This window comes from Acanthaster planci, linkage group LG03 (genome assembly GCF_054643075.1).
Source record: "Acanthaster planci isolate LZ-2023a linkage group LG03, COTS_SCS, whole genome shotgun sequence".
In the NCBI taxonomy this organism is placed as follows: Eukaryota; Metazoa; Echinodermata; class Asteroidea; order Valvatida; family Acanthasteridae; genus Acanthaster; species Acanthaster planci.
The window spans coordinates 362,161-380,255 of NC_141779.1; the positions used below are offsets into that span (position 1 = coordinate 362,161).

At 39.0% G+C, this 18,095-nt stretch overlaps 2 protein-coding genes across 10 annotated transcripts in view; one reads left to right on the forward strand and one right to left on the reverse strand.

Moving 5' to 3' along the window:
• Positions 1-15,312, reverse strand: part of LOC147799527 (uncharacterized) — an 84,445-nt gene extending 69,133 nt beyond the window's left edge. For 3 of the 7 annotated variants that reach the window (XM_087135119.1, XM_087135121.1, XM_087135118.1), the window contains exons 1-2: positions 15,124-15,312; positions 7,269-7,390 (exon numbers count right to left, since the gene is read on the reverse strand). The gene's annotated coding sequence lies outside the window, so the exon portion shown is untranslated. The remainder of the gene's footprint in view (positions 1-7,268; positions 7,391-15,123) is intronic. The other 4 variants (XR_015424933.1, XM_087135122.1, XM_087135120.1 and 1 more) reach the window with 4 other exon arrangements.
• Positions 1-18,095, forward strand: part of LOC110988129 (uncharacterized) — a 498,416-nt gene that overhangs the window by 189,617 nt on the left and 290,704 nt on the right. The gene's annotated exons all lie outside the window — the stretch shown is intronic.

Below are 18,095 nucleotides of genomic sequence, written 5' to 3' on the forward strand. Positions count from 1 at the left end.
GCTGGTTTCTCTCTGTTGCTCGCCAGCCAGGGTTACTGCTCTGACAGCCTGCTTCCAGCTGGTCTCTCTCTGTTGCTCGCCAGCCAGGGTTACTGCTCTAACAGCCTGCTTCCGGCTGGTCTCTCTCTGTTGCTCGCCAGCCAGCGTTACTGCTCTGACAGCCAGTTACCAGCTGGTTTCTCTCTATTTCTCTCTCTTGTTAGGCACACAGTCCTGCCCAGGTGATATCAAGTATCCTTCTCAGGCTGCAGATTCAGTAAGCATTGAGTCTGCGTTCTTGACAGGAGTATTACATGCAGGTCCACGCCTCGCTGCTGTAAAGAAGAGTGCTATGGATGCAGGCCCAGAACACCTGCATCTTGGTATTGGTGGTAAGCATGGAGTGGTCCCAAACCCTCTTGGTAAGCGGGCCATAGCTGTTTGAAATTGTCTATGACCCCTAATGTGTTGGCACCAATTTACATGTACATGTATATGTACATGTAGGTGTTGGGAATGGAGCTCACATCTTGCCCCATGATGTTGGTATTTTATAGACTGATCAGAAGACCAAACTCCTTGCAAGTATGCGCAACAAAAGTCACTGTAGTCCCTCTTGTATGTGTGTGTTACTAGTGTTGCATCATCTGCAGAGAACTGTTTTCAGGGAAGTGCTGCCTTCAGTTTGGTCTTTGCTCTCAGGTGGGCGAGGTTGAACTACAGCACTGTATCTATCAACTTGCAACAAAATGAATACAGGGAGCCATACTTGCTCACCAGCTATCAATCCTACAGGTAATCAACCTCATTCCCATGGCCATCTTAGCCACCATATTGCACCCACTCTTGCACGAGGAAGTCCATGGGGACGAGGTTGACATATAATCGTTTCGGGGCTTGTGCTGCGTTCTCACTATACATGTATCATCCAGAATGAAACGAAAACTAAGAGAATTGCCTCTCGAAGGCAAGGGCTGGCTGACACGTACATGTAATCTTTGTTATTGTCAATATTCAGAATACAGCTTGTTTAGGTTCTTCTACCGGTACCCTAACGATGGAAAAATTGTCAAACTCTTCCGATGCCATGTTCAGACTCATGCACAAGCGTGAGCACGTGGCCTGCCTGTCTGGTATAAACATGTACATGTACGTGGGTGCGTGTACAGTGAGCATACACGCACTATGCGATACACGTATTTTTCATCCATATTGAAGTCGAGTCTTGTACTCAATTTGCTTGTTCTTAGCCAAATTGTCGAAGGAAATATGCATGTAGGAATACTGGGATTTATTTGGTATCATTATTTTTGTTTGCTTATCACATAATAATCTGAATGTACACATAGCAAACAAAAAGGCACAAAAACGCGTGTCAAGTACTGACCTGCATTATGACCTGCATACTATTTTTTAAAAACAAAATAAAGCGGTGATGAGAAATCTGTTCAAAGGTGTTTGTCAATATTCGCGTCTTTGTTGCAGGGCTATTTAATCACACTATATAAAACAACAATTGCACACAGTTTTACGCTTTTTTATTTTTGTTCTAAAAGCTGTTAGTTTTTTGTTCGAAAAGGCAAAACTCAGAAAAACTGTCAGAGACCACCACAGAGCATCTAAAATAGGCAGAGCTTCCAGGGCCCTTACGCAGGCCCTGGATCCCGGCTGTAAGGGACTTTGTGCTGCGCGCTCGTGTTGCATGCTCCAAGTTCACACACAGAATTTTGGACTCTAACAAGATTGCACTCCCTGTTTTCATTTTGCACTCCCACTTCTCAAATCCTAGCTAAAACACTGCTGAAAAACAAGTTTCTTAGAAAATCCAAGCTACATGTACTGGTAAAAGTAAGACCAACAACCTTTCCACTGAAAGAATCCCAGAAAATCAGGCAACATTATTAGCCTACTACTCTTCAAGGTTGATTACTCTAACAACTTCCTTGATGTCAGAGTTTCTCAATATGCAGATACCGGTAATATACATGTATACCAGTAGCAATTTAGAATTCCAACAGAAACATCTCTATCCTTGAGAAGAAAATCCAAAAAAATCTCAACAATATTCGCTCGTTGTGTGAAATATGGGGTTTCAAGCTACATGTATCTCATCCCAACACAAATGCAGTCATTTTCACAAAGAAGACCAATAACTCTATCTTTAAGTTTATCCAAAACATTTCAATCCAAATCCTGCAATCGACCAAATTCGTTGGTGTTACATGTACTTTTGACAACAAATTAATAGATAACATCGCTGTACAATTACGCCTATTACTTTCTGATGTTAGCGAGATTTTTGGAGAACACAATAAACTTGAAAATGTATTTCGTTCAAAAAGCATGAGGTCCATTCTGTGTGCATGAGCTGTGAAACCATGGAGGCAGAATCACATGGTGAAACCAAAATGTGTGATATGTTTGGGTGCCATCCAGCATTCTCAGTTGATCACCTACAGGTACACTGTACATTTACATATCTGTGGCAAAAAAATATCTAAACCCTGTCTGAAGGTACTGTAGCCTGCAATTTAACCTGCGAATCTGCACAGTACAAGTGATGCATAGTACCCTGAAGTAGAATGGGGGCAGAATCTGTCCCCTCCCATTTTTTTCCTTCCTTTTTTTAAGAGCTGAGCCCTTTAAGAGTTTTCAGAGTAACTCTCTGTGGTCATTTTGACATGAATATTGTGAAAATGATAAATGTACATGTATGTACATGTACGCTTTTCTTGCGCAGCGTAGATTTTTCCGCCACAGATCAGCCAACAATGTATACTTTTACCACTGTGGTACTCAATGTATGTAGGCTGGTACTGGTACCCATAGCTGGAATGGTACACATGTAGCCTTGAACTTCATATGACCAGAACAACAAAAGCATATAATGAGTTCAAACTTTGCATTTGTCATGATAAGGAGTGTCCTTACATGCCCCGGTAGGTTTTTACAAAATCGAGCAAGGCACTGCCAAGTTCTTGGGGAGTGAATCCCCTTCCCCTCCTCTCCCCCCACTGAGTCTGTGACACGGGCCAATATAACCCTGCTCTTTCAGGGTTAAGTATTTTCAGATTAAACAGTGGTACCAGTACATCTGTATAAACTTTTTATGTTCAAAGCTGAGTTATTTACCATCCTCCATTCCTGCAGGCCCTACATGTACAACGGATAACAAATGTCCAACTTCTTCATTGCTGTGTTTTTAGTGATTGTCTTAGTACCATACAAGCTACACGTATTTCTAATCCCATACCTCAGAATAAAATTGTTTGTGACATCCAGCCACCTTCATTAACATTCAACATCTGGATAACACTGCGGCCATTGCAGTATTCCAGGTGATGAAAAAGCTGGCAAAATAGCTAAGTTAAGCACTAAAAAGCAAATGTCAGCCACCATATCCCCTTCTCTGACACCAAAATCAAACAAAGTCTTCAATCTGACCTCATACACATGTAGATGAATGGAAAAAAATCCACTTTCAGTTTTGACCCATACCATACTTGATCATTCTTTCACCCTTACCAACCAGGCCTGTAGGCTGGGAGGTTTGGGGGAACTTCAAAGGAACCTCCCGGCTCGCTTCTGAGTTCCGCTCGTCGATTTCTTTTCAATAAATATATATTTTTAATATACATGTACCATTTTCGGAATATACATGTACGCTGCTTATACATTGATTCTCACACTGAAAATGTCCCTGCGGCTTATACAGCAACATTTGAAGAAAGAAATCAATCACTAAACACCAAGCCATGCCTGCGCAGCCTAGCCTGGGCCACTGCCGCATGGCCAGCCATGCCTGCGAAGCGGCACAGCGCTCCGGGCGCCCTGACAAGTCAGTTATGTTTTCGTTGGTCGTCATCGACATGTACAGTGTACATGTACATTAGCTCAACCCCCTTTCACTTAACTTTATTTCCAGATAATATGCAGAGGTAACGATGGTACATATTTAGTTGATGGATGGAAACCCCTAAGAAACATACATGTATATGTACATGTATGCTTGTCGAGTGGAGGCTCCATGGACACACATGACAACACTACAGAAACTACAGACAAACATTGTTACCAATTAACAGCAAAAAATAAGTACATAGAAAACTAGAGGTTTTGTCTGTCTTAAGGACAGAGCAAAGGACTTTTTCGCATTTTTTTTTTCTTAAGAAAAGGGCATTCCTTCATTTGGGATACTACCACATTTGATTTCTCACTTCTTACTCAAACATCTATCCAAGAGTTCCTAAAGTTTCTAATATTATTTTTGGTGACCCCATTGTGACGAAATATTCGAACCCTTTCGGACCTTAGGAGATATAACAAATTAAAGTTTGCACCCTTTACATCATGTCACCTTGCCTGTTACACTTCCCATTCTAGCTATCTACGAATTTTCAGCCCAATCAGGCATGAAGTTCACCAGATATAGGGCTGTAAAGAATGTACCTTTAATGTCACATGACTAGTCACATGATGAAGTCCTTACCATATCAGGTCAATGTTCGTCTAGAGCTCTTCCCTTTCAAGATATCTGTGAGGTTTGAACCCAATCAGACATGTACCTCACGGTATATAGTGCTGTGAAGAATGCACCTTTAATGTCAAGTGACTTTTCACCTGATGACGTCATCGTCAGGAGGTCAATCATCGTCTAAATCACTTCCCTTTCAAGATATACATGTATGCAAGGTTTGAACCCAATTGGAGCAACATTCATCTGCATATGCAGGGTGCAATAATATGAAACAAGAAAGACGCATCCAGAACAGCAAGGTTTCATACAATATATCATATGCAGACGCAGCAAAGGCTATCAAAACAGACATCTCAATAAACCCAAAGCATCATCCACCCAAATCTACTCCTGCAACACAACCAATGGCGACCCCTGAGGTAAAATCCACAAGTCATGACAACCCAAATAGAACAAAAACTATTAGGTCAGCAGACCTATTCAACCTAGAACTACTCTCCCCTTGAAACAAAGAAAGGATGCCACTACCCAAACTGAACAGGCAACTGCAACACAAACTGAATCCACACATCAGTGCCTTTGTAGTGCAGTCAATATCCTAGAACTACTCACTGGAGTAATGCAAATAATGGATACCTTCAAGAACAAAGACGAGAGAGTAGCGGCAACTAAATTTCTTATCGACCACCGTCGTCCCGAACTTGAAGAACTCAAAAAACACAAAGAAAAGCCTGGCAGATGCAGATCAACTCCACAGACTCCATCCAGCCCAAAGAAAACAGATGCATCAAAATCTCATGAAACAAAAACAGGAACACACTCATCTAACCAGACAAACGCAAGCCAACTCCCCAAAAGTAACATAAACACAACATCATGAATATTTACATTTTGATGACAGGTTTACTTATCTTACAAAGGAATGCACAATCCCTTCTGGCTCACCAAAAGGAACTAAAAGAAATCATTTACTCTTGGCCTACGATCAAGAAACCAGACATCATTTGCATTCAAGAAACTTGGTTGAAAGAGAATAACAATTTCAGATTAAGTGGCTACAATATCTACTGCCATGACGGAAACAACTCAAACTACATGTAAAAAAGTGGTGGTGGATGTGCTTTTTTTGTAAAACATGGAGTTGCTTCCAAGTACAAAACGGGTTCCAATATCCCTCTGGAGTTCCAAATAGGTAAAATTTACGATGACTGTAGAAATATAATTAACATCACCAATGCTTACAACCCTTGCTCCACACTAGACTTCAACTCACTTAACCAAATCATGGGAAACACTGACAAGCCTTGCATAATTTGTGGCAACTTTAATGGACACAACCCACTATGGGGTAGCTCTAAACTTGATCATAATGGACAAATGTTGATGATATCATCTCTAACAACAACTTGGTCTGTCTTAACACTGGAGAAGGTGCCAGAGTTAACTCATCACGCAGTTCCCTTTCATGTACATGTATCCCTTGCCTCCCCTTGCATAGCCTCCAAATGCAAATGGACCATTCTAAATAACACGATGGGGAGCGACCACTGTCCAATCACTATTGAAATTAATCACCGCATTTATAAAACCAGTAACCACTGTACACCTCGGTGGTCATTTAAAAAAGCTGATTGGGGCAAATTCGCAAAAGAATGCAACTGTCTTATCAGTAAGCCAGACAGCACAGCCAGTATTGATACTACATACGACAACTTCATTCATGAACTTGATTGCGCAATGTCTAGTTCTATGTACCTAAAACCAAACCTAGTCCCAGAAATAAACCACCTACCACTTGGTTGAATGACGAATGTCAGAAAGTTATACAAAACAAAAAGGAGGCTTTAAAAAAACTGAGAAAAACTAGTCTCCCATCTGATCTAATAAACTGCAAAAGAGCCTGTGCTATTGCTAAGAAAACCATCAAAGTTGCAAAAAGAAAAGACTGGGAACAATTTTGCAACGACATTAAGCCGAGAACTAATACTAAACTTATCTGGAACAAATTAAACAAAACTTTATTTTTATTCTATCAGCTTTAAATTTGCCATTTTTCTCAACTCCCATACGGAATTGCCCAAAAGACTTTGCCTAGGTACATGTACGTCTCTGTAAAGTACTCAAAATTCCTCCATAACAAATACCCTGATAACAGCATTTGTGATTCATGCGGTACAATGGAAGATTACATGTACATGCTGGAGTGTAAAAAGTTCACTCTTCATACACAGTCTCTCCAAAAGACACTTGGCTTGACAGATAATCAAATGACCCTCAAACATTTACTGTGAAAATATTACACAAGTTTCTTCAAATCCAAAGTTCTGTTCAGTCAAGTGCTGATGAAATGAAATCTGAATGTGTTGATGACACGTTGTACTTTGAGTTGATTGGTTTAATTGGTTTAAACGGAGATACCGCTCTTTACAAAAGAGTGCTTTAAATCAGTGATTATTGTTCAAATAAGTCATTGGATTGAAACTGTGATTAAAATCAGTGCTCAGGTGATTTTAACCAACATGGTTGGTTGAGATGCACAAGCCAAAAAAGACCATCCCTCTGAGGTAATTTGAACTGTTATCCACACATTTCTCAAGATGAGAAAGACAAGTTTGATGAATGGGGAACAAAGGAAAATTTGTGCAACTGACCAAAATATATAAACTAAAACTTTTCCCTCTTATTTTCGTGACTGACATGACTGAGACAAAGGGAAAATAAACTTTCAGGATTCATGAATGAAACTCAAGTACTTTTCACTGATGAACTGTAATGAAAATCCTATACTGCTCAGGAATGGAAATAAACTTACCCATTTTTGGATGCATACATTGTAGCTCTTCTCTTATTCAATTAGTGATGTCGTCTTGAAAGGTTGATGGCAAAGAGATGAATAAGTAGGAACAGGCTTGATGTTAACTTCTTAACAGCTGTCTAGGTAGAAAATGGCAAATTACAGTGGATTCAATTATTTACTAAAAAAAAGATCATTTACCAAGATTTTGTAATCTAATTCTTTCTGAATACATCACCTGTACCGACTAGAATTGGATTTTGATGCGTTGTATTACAAATGTATCTCCTGCCTGTCAGTGTTTGTCCGTGTGTATCATTGCCAAAACGCATTTTCATGTCTTGTATTGTCCTATGTTATAATATGTATGTCTGTCAATAGCTTAGGGTACAAAGGAAAATTTATGCTTCACCCTTTACCTACATGTGCATGTAAATGTTGTTCTTTAACGTGTGCTTTATCTTTCTGCTTGACATTGTACATTCTAAGGCAAACTACTGTAAAACTTAATTCATCTTCTACTCTGTAACCATGGTATGAACAACATTAAATAAACATCAATCAAACTATAAAACAAAGGCTAATCAATAAAGACCACTGGTTGTAACAGAAGTCTGAAGACCAAATACATGTAGTTGGCAACCAAGTCAAGACTCAACCCAAAAGACTGCAGGAATCACAGAATTTTTTGCAAAGATACCAATTTGTCGGTGTCTGCACTTCCTACATGTATATCTCGCCAACCCCTAAATGGTGGCAACACCATGACCTACATGTACTTGGTGAATATCAGAAATAGTTTAATAGAGGCAACATGGTCCTCTTGTTACATCACTGATGATTGTAACAAACCACAAGAATCCAAAAAGATGTTGTTCTGTGAGGGATGTCTCAATTGGCTCCATATTGAGTGTGTTTCAAAGGTTGGAATATGAAGTCAGCTGCTGAATGCCAGTCACTGGATGTGTCTGCAATGCAAGAGCTGTGAGACTTGGCCTTCGAAACCTTATGGTCCAGTGGTAGGAATTCCTGCATGTACATGTACAGTAGATCAATGGGCATCACAAGAACTTCCTCTGGGAAACCTCCCTTTTTAAGGAAGAAGGGGGCAGCAATCATCTTGCCCCCCCTCTGCGACCCAAATGCCCAGACTTGATGTTGTCGATGTCGGAAGGATTTAAAGCAAATTCAGTGGGGTACATCTGCACTGACTGAACTCTGTTTTCGAGCTCAATGCAGGAGCTGAATTTGTTAGTTCTTTTGTTCAAAAGAAGTTATCAAAGAACTAATTGTTAAAATGTTGATGTGACATTTAAAATGACAGGCAATTCAATTTTCATGTAAACAGTTGTTAACATACTGAAAGATCCTTCAAAGATGCTTCTGTTATCTCACAGGCTAATTCCCTAGTCACCCCCGGTGTCATGTAACTACTAATTAATTGCCTCTGCCGCCAATACGAATAATTCAACAGCGTACTTTAACATTAAGACTTACATGTATTTGTAAAATGAAATCACTTTTAAAATAACAGTTACATGTATCAAGTAGAAAGTTTCCTTATTTCTCTTCAGAGAGAAAAAAAGTTAAAATTTGCCAAGTGTGTATCTTGAATTGTGAACATTACATTCTTTATCATACATTATCTTTTGGAATCCTCCAATGACCAACACTGATTGACAAGGAGCTCCATAGCAAGCTTCACGTTCAGTTTTATACATGTAGCTATAAGCTAACAAAATTCACTCTGTTTTGAGCAAGAATTCTAATGAAAGAAATAAATGAGGTTAATATCACTTGAACAGCTTTTTAGTACTTCCTGAGTCTCTCATCTTTATGGCTCCCCAGTTTAACCACTTTACATCTCTACCCCCGTCTCCTTTATCCTATCCTTCACTGCCTCTCCTTTTCACCTACCTACCCAAAAAGTGTAACGTTTTACAATGTACAACAACTCAAAGTTACCTGTTGCAATGACCCTGTGACCCCCTGCCAGCCTGCCTCGATACATGGTTATTTTTATACCTTTTTAGCGCTGCCATGCACTGGACATGTACACACAGAAAACAACTGCCCTAAAATTTAATGAAGAAATGAAACAATGATTTCTTCTGTAAGAATTCATCCTGAATATTGTCATATTTGATAGTTTTTCAAGTTACAGTAGTTGGAATTCCATGTACATGTACATGTACTTTAAATAAACTTCCAGGTCGTCCCATACATGTACATGCCAGAAATTGAGTTACATGTACATGTACCATATCATAGTTTTACATGTATATTACACAACATGTATTACCTTCCGCCTGACATGCTATGCCATAGAGAACATTTTACGGATATTTTGGTCGATAAATAAAGAGAAAAACACTTGTGACATTCATTTCAGACATTTTGTAATTTTGGATAATTTTTCAAGTACCGCATGTTTGAACTACATGTACATGTACTTTTACTCAACCTCCGGGTTGACCCATACAAGTGCAGAAATCGAGCGAAGAGTTGGTTGATTGCTAACTCTGGCCTGGCGTATTATGCCATTTAGGATGATTTACGGTTGTCAGGGTGGGTAAATACATGTAAGGAAACAAAATAACATGCACTTGATACATACATGTAGGCATTAATTACATGTAAAGAAATTCTTTGTCATTATCATAAGTTTTCGAGTAAAATCATGTGAATACTGTTGCAGGCGCAGTTGATTATACAATGTACCTCCATTCTGACACGCTATACAAATGAGGATATTTTATAATCGTTATTGTTAATCATTAATGAAGAAATAAAATAACTTCTTTCTGTACATGTACCTCCGACTACCTCTGGCTACCTCCGACTTTTACCAACACCCTGTTTTTACAGTGGTGCATAACATCAGTGTAGTGCTATATATATACCCATTTGAATGACATTTTTTGCTAAGGTAGGTCTTGTATGACATTTTGTCTGTAAGGGCAGTATGGGTAAAAAAAGCAAGTCTAAGTAATCAGAAATAAAGGAGAGCACCCAAAATATTAGACTGTTAACATTTCAAATCATGGAAACGTACATGTACATGTAGTCAAATAGGCCCAGGCTACAGTAGCTGTTTAACCAAGACACTTGTAAGGTTACACATTGAAAATAAACAGAAGTTGCCATGATTGGTTGGTTCGGTTTTTCTTCCAATTAATGCATTTTGTATGGGTAGTCTTTAGCTCAGCCCCAGGTTGGACGTTGTCTTCATTTACCTTTTACACTACTCCCAGAACTGTAAGGTTTATACAAATCTTGCAGTTCTTGACAAAGGTACATGTACATGACCCAAGTCCAAGTTAAGACGTTTCCTATTTTGCCGTCACACAAAACTGTCCTTTTTTGATGGAATATTGCTCTGTCCCAAACAAGCTATTCCAGCTGTTAATCAATTTGAGGCAAAATAAATTGCAGCTTCAAATAATTTATCCCCATGGGCCATTGGAGGATCCTTGTCACTAAGTGGGTCAGTTGTGGTCACTTACAGTTGTTTGCACGGTGATTTAATGCCTTGAACTAGTTACTGGCGTGACCTTAAGATGTTAGTAGCTCTGGAGAGAACTCCTGGTCACTTTTGCTTGAGTAGCCATGGCGTTTGGTTGGCGAAGAGAAAAATCTGTCTGTTTTTGCAAAAGCAACCCTCCTCCAACCTGTTCGGTGCCACCACCTGTCAGCAGTAGCTTACAAATTTTGATGCACTTTCCGTCGGTAGTCCACTTTGCTGATTCTAGAGTAATTGACAGCGATCCGGTAATTCCTGTACTCGGTCGCCAGGTTTAAGAAGCTAGAAGGGAATTTCCCCCCTTTTTTTCTTAACCCTAACAGTCCTGAATCCCCCAATTTTAATATAATTTTGTACATACCCTAGGGAGTTAGGGTTAATGGTTTCAGGGGGGTTTCAGAATTGGCAAAGTCAACAACTTTGGTGGATGTTGGTGCGAATTTCATTCAGGGACCTAAAAACTGACCTCAGTTTTCAAGTCACTGTATTATTATTAACAACGCTTCAGGGAATGGAAACGCCTGACCCCTTCCTTTGTTAGGGGAAGCACTAGATTATTAAGGGCCAAATTAAGAAAAGCCATTTGGTACTCACCAATTTCTGTCATTTGACATAAATAGTTGTTTTGAAACAACTTGGTTTTTGAAAATGCTTATTAGTTGACTGATATTCCAGCAAGCCAGTTCAGGCCAAAGTCGGGCCCCACTTCATAGAAATTGCTGTCCAATCACAGTGTTTGATATTGATAACTTACGATGGTTGGCCCAAACGATATTGTATACTGGACTGGATCCTCGTTAATTTGTTCATGATTCAATTCATGAGAATTGGGCAATTTTGTATTCTGTAATTTGTAATTGCTGTTTGAATTTGCATATCGAAGGCTTTATACTGCACAGGTACCAAAAATGATCCACCTGCTTTGGGTGGAAACAAATGCTGATAATTGCTTTTTCGTATCTTTTGCTGATAGCTTTATACATTTTGCTGATATGAGTTGCTCCGTGTCACCAGCTTCGGGCAGGAACAATCTCTGTACGTTTTGCTGAATACATGTATCTATACTTTACCTGAACGCATGTAAGATATTTGCAGTTCCGCTTCACCAGCTTTGGGTGAGAACCTGAAATGTTTCAAGTTCAATAAATGGCTGCTCAGGCCAATCAACAAAGTTAGAATGCGAGTGTCCACCTGTCCCTGAGTTCAGTTCCCCCGGTCTTGTTCATGTGGGGATAATTACTCTTAAATGTTCATAAGTCTTTCTTTCATTAAATGTTGAGATAATTTCAAAAATGTAGCTCCCTTCTTGCAAAAGCAGACAAAATCAGACCAACCAAATCCGCTGACCGTCATGCGCGCTGCCATATTCACTTAGATGGCGCTAGATGCAGCAACTGGTACAATTTTGGTTTGCCTGCCCTCACTTGACAAACCAAGTCAAAAAATGCTGCCATCTATTGACGAGCAAGATTACATGTAAGTTGTATCACTCAGGCTTTTAAATTGTTAAGATCGGTGGCGGAAAAGGGTTTCTAAGGTAATTTTTGTCCTTTGTTTTTGCAAATGTTGACCAAATTCCTCCAAAATTTTATTTTTTCACAAACAGAACTTGCAGAAACGTCTTTAAATGCTGCATTCATGAACTTTTTGTTCTCCTTTACCAATATTTCCAGTTTTCCTTCTTCTGCAAGATCTCACACCGGGGAAAATAAAGCTTTGAAAAGAAGGCTGATGTGATGTGAAGCAGGCAAAAGTCGCCATTGCGGTTGTTTTAACAACCTTGATGTATGTTTTTTACATTCACTTTTATAAGTTTACAGCTACTTTCATCACATTTGTTCTTTTCCATAAGGCTCGAATTCCATAAGGCTTTTAAATGTCTTTTTATTCTTTCTGAATGTGTTTCTATACAAGTTTTTTAGATAACTTCTACTGACATAATATTGTTCAGCTTTGTATTTTCCAGTTTGTTTTTCTTTTTGCATGAACCATTTTTACATTTATGTGTTGTACAGTATCACGCTTGCTTTGGGGGTTTATTGCTTAAAATTGCAAAAATAATGGTAGACCCTACAAAAACTGACATCAAAAAGATTGCTTTGTTAATTTACTTTTTTTAAGTCGTTACAATGAAGCTATACAGAGTGTACATGTATAATTCTGCACAAAACGACACCAAAATAGTGAACACTCGGCCTTGAACAGCAAAGCTACAGACTTTGAAAGTTTCATATCAAGTGATAACAAGTCCATATCAAGTGATATTGGAGGCATTGGTCCAGGATTGAGTTCAATGTCTCCACAAACTCGAAGTGGTTCATAACGAATTGGTATACAACTGAAGGCTGCCTTTCCCATAGATACAGTCAGGAGAATTACCAGAAAGGTTCTGCAACCAGTACATGTACCTACACTAAAGGTACATGTACATGTACTCCCTGTCGCTTCACTTGAAGAATGTTGACATCGAGCTTTGGATGAATGTGCAGAGAAGAGGCCAACTCCGAGACGCCATACTTCTAAAGTCACTCCCATTTTGATGGATGGTACCCAGCCCTGGATGGCAGTCAAAGTTTGTAATGGTAAAATAATTTAATCATACTGGTAAAATAATAAAATACAAAAATAATTAAATTGATTAAAAAATAGAACACTCCCATTTGCACAAGAAAACACAACCCCTGTCACTAAGAGTTCCTTCAGCCCAAACCAAGTCTTTTCAACAATCGTTCTTTCCCACAAGAGCCAGGGATTGGAATTACAATAATTGACCAAGTATAACAAAGTTATGTCATGGCGGAATGAAAATGATAGGAAAATGTATGCCTATACCTATCAGAAAATATTTCTAGAGTAAAACAATTACTTCCAAAGATTTTGGAACTAATTCAAAAACAAACAAAAATAATTTTAAAATGTTTAATAATCAAAGCAAATAACTCCATTCAATAAGCAGGGAGTGAGCATACATAATGGAACAGCCTCAACTATGATGTTGGTGGGGTCTTACTAATGAGTGATCACCAATATGTTTAAATGAGTAACTATCACTTGCACAACATATCCATCAGGCCATGATAATCAAAAGTTGAAGCGTGAGTCCCAACATAAAAATCGATTGCGATCGCCTGCGATGTACATGTACATGTACTATACCCACGTGAGGTAAGCTGTTTCAAGTAGTTTCAATGCCGTTCTATTGATTAAAAATGCATTCATCGACATTCACACCACCCCTTCACCCTAAAACCAAGAAAAATCTAGTTCCTTACCTGAACATTGGCGTTTTTGGCTCAAAAATCAGCCGATTTTCATGCGGATTTCGATGTTGAACAGCTATCATCAATGTACATGTAGGACAAAAATACACCGCCACGCAGCGGGGGAACATCAAGCAATCCCAGAGTGCAACAACGGAAACACGAGACCGCGAGCGCCAACATTTGTGAACGGGGAAATACATGCGCGCAGTTGTGATGCACAGTATTACAACAGTCCCTACAACAACAAATGTCCTGTATTGTCAGACATGTAGGCTAGCTATTCTTTCCAGTAGAAATAAAGTATTTTTAGTGTACCATTTGTGAACCGCATTTTAAACAATGCATGTGTACTTGGGTCTGCCTGTCACAGCAAAATGCCCAGCAGAAGGCTCTGATGACTTTGAAACTTCAAAGGGTTGTAACTTCCCATAGAAACATTGTATGGCCTTACAGTTTGTACCACTGAATTTCTCTGGTTTCAAACTTTATCTAATTTTATACATTTTTAATTTCTGGGTATCATACATGTCATACCTACTGGAAGTACATTTCCACTGTATTGTAATTTGTAGACATCCGCTGGGCTAGGTAACGTTAGTCCTACACTTTTACAAATGACTGGGATCAGGTCAACTCGGACCCAAACCAACTCGGACCCAAACCAACTCGGACCCAAACCAACTTGGACCCATTCCAACTCGGACCCATGCCAACTCGGACCCGCGCCAACTCGGACCCACCCTGAGTCAAGTCGGACCCAACCCCAGGACTCCTGGCGTGATTAACTTGTTGAAAATTTTTATTTTGTCCACTTTTACATTTTAGCAGTTTGGCATGGGTCCGAGTTGGTTTGGGTCCGAGTTGACTCGAAACCAAATGACTGACACCACACATTGTTTGCTCAATGGTTAACATGTACATGTATGTGCCTTATTCCGGTGCGCAGTAAACAGTAGGCATGCATGGTGGGCCTCGACTTCAGCACCGACTAGCGACTAGGCAGAGTGCACCATGCTACCGGTACATTGTATCAATGTATGTCAAAACGTTAGCAAGTCCTGAAAACAAAAAGTGGTTTTTAACTTACCTGCATCAATTGACCATCTTTTGAGTTGTTTATGTGGAAATATGGTACCATAGGCTGTCCAACACTTCACCAATGACGTCCTTTTTGTGGTGAAAATCATGAAGTTTTTACAAAACGCGAAAAGTAAAACTTTGAACGCCGTACAATCATGGCGGGACTTAACTATGCACAGCGCCCTCAATCGGAATAGGCCAGTTGCCCCAACTAGACTACTTGAGCTTCAAGAACGTCCGGTCCAAGCATTTTCTCCTCCAGGTCTATGGTCCAAGTCACTACACACAACGTACATGTACACAGAGTAGTGACTTGGAGGTCAAGTAGTACAAGAGGCGCGCTCTCAAGTTCGTGCATGTGCACATGTTACAAGAGGGAGGGGTGTTCCCCATCTGCTCCTCGGGAAAGAAAGAAAAAAGTGGGTGAAAATCGCAAATGGGATTTGGGACCGCTGTTTTGAAACTGTTTTGCGTTGTCCCTGCTTTTGCCTCTGACCGGGGTTTCTTTGAACATTTTTCCAAATTAGAGAGCCCTCTATCTCATTTTGTTTCTGTATCACAGTTTTTACATTGGGAAAAGTGAGTAAATCAAATTAAACTGCTTGAAAATACCTCAGCGTTAACACCCCTCTACCATTGATATTTTTTTAGTTTAATGCTGATGAATGCAGTGCCCTCCCCCATCCCGTTTCAGAAAATGAAATATTTCCACAATATAATTCGATGTAAATCAGAGACTTATTTCTTTATCTTATTCTTTCATTCAGGAAAAACAATTTGAGCTATACCTTCTAAAAAACTTCATATTCGTTGGGGTGTCCTCATTAAATCATTTTTCCTTTAATAGCTTCTTAAATTTCTGGAGCACTTTTCAATGATGAGAGTAATCCATAAGGGATAACTTCCAGGTTTCTTTCATATATACAAGAAACTTAAGAGGAACAGAAAGTTGCAAAAAGGGAGCAATAAAGTGCAGTTCAAATCATGGACATATTATTAATGTCTCAGGCTACATATTTTATTTCAGTCAATTAAAATCCTCCGACTATTACACTGATTACAGGAATTACAAACAGTACATGGAGTACTCATCTAGAATTCAAAATCATTTTGTGCACAAAAATTCCCTTGGTTTGCCTCAAGTGTATTGACCTTGAGTGGCATAGAACAGGCCATACAAGATGAACTCTGTACTCTTTAACCCATATTTCTCCAAAATGTCTAAAAGGCAAAGGGCTTGTATTTATTTTACATAAGCCTGACACATAAACAAGCCCATTTTTGATTGGTGGACCAGTTTGGAATACAAAATGCTTAGACCAAAGGCACTTAGAAGTTTCCTGAAGGAGACTGGACCTGTTCAGTACTAAAGCCATAAGCTTTCTATTTTATTCTTCTATTGCAAGGTGTTGCCATCTTAAGACTCAAATCTGTGGCTTTCACGACCAGGTATGGCACATCGGATAGTGAATCTTCTGTTTATGGAAAAAAATCAAACTAGTGAAAATGAAGAAACATGAATAGCAATTTACTTCTCGAATCTTCCACCCCTTTCCTCTTGTCCACTTGCAGGTAGGTATAATTTTTGGCCAAAAATTTCAACTCTTGAAAAAGGTAAGATATGGCCATCAACACAGCCAAATACCATATATAGTGATTTACACCAGCCATTTGACGAGTATTTGTACCACATATCTTACCACAACCTCATACTTTTCAACAATATGGGACATGCCCATGGAGTAGTACATACTACAACAGGGACATATATGCACTGCTGCCAAGTTCAAATTCAACACACAGTGTACCTTCACAGACTTCTCAGACTTTGTGTGTGCTTGAAAAACAAACAGAGCATTGACATGTTTAAATGTCAGTCGAGTTGATCGAGTCAAGGTATGCTTGAAGTTTGAAACCATTAGCTTGTAGGCCTACCTGTGTATATAGATGGCCAGATCATGGTTACATCCAAATTTAAGTGGATTTAGAAAAAAAAAGAACATATCTTGTTTAAATACAGACATTCAAGAAAAAGGGACCTTCAAGTTTAAGAGTTCTTGTTGAACCTTCCCCTTCCCATTTCATTTGATTTCTCTTTGGCAAGCAGCGACCCTATCAACATACATGTAAATATCCATTAGTCTGTTTTCCAAATTAGTAGTCTCATTTATTTTGGCAAAAGCTTTGTTCAAGTCATGATAGAGACAATAGGCTGGGACAGTTGTGTGCAGAAAAAAAAGATTTTTTCCAGAAGCACCTGAAATGAAGCTCCTATCAGAAATACAATTTTAAGCTTGAACTAGTTACATTTACATGTACAGTTGACGTCTTCATTCCGCATACCGAGATATGGAATGTGTTTCAAAACATAAAATTCACATTTGCATTACACTTTTATTTGTTGTTTGCATCGTACAATTTTTGTTTTACATCTGCATTTTGTACACACTCTGAGTCAATTCATCTGCAGTCATAAAAATTGCACGATGATCTATGGGTGACACCACTGTTCAAATATGAAGTAAAATAAAGGCCTTCAGAAAAGTACAAATAAAGAAAAGGTCTTGATTATTCAGTGATAACTTAAAAAGTTACAGATGCTTGGAATTGAAATGAAACTGTAAGTAGAAATCATACACCAAATTCATGTTAACCTGTGCACAGACTTCCAGTGAACCACAAATGATCAGTCTGTATTATGACCACATTTAGAAATACACTGAAGGAAACCTGGCCCTGCTACCATAAACAATACCATTTCCCCTGTGTAATTCCAACAACAATAACAATAAAAATTTTCAGCTTTATTTATTGATGATAGCAATATAATCTCCAGGATGGTTTTCAAATGGCTGCCAGTAACCACTTGAGAAATGTGACAATCTACAACTTCAAATTACAACTGCAAATATAAGGATAGTGTTCAGTTTAAGAAGTGGAAGGAAAAACTCCCCAGGATTATTATAGAGATGAGAAAAA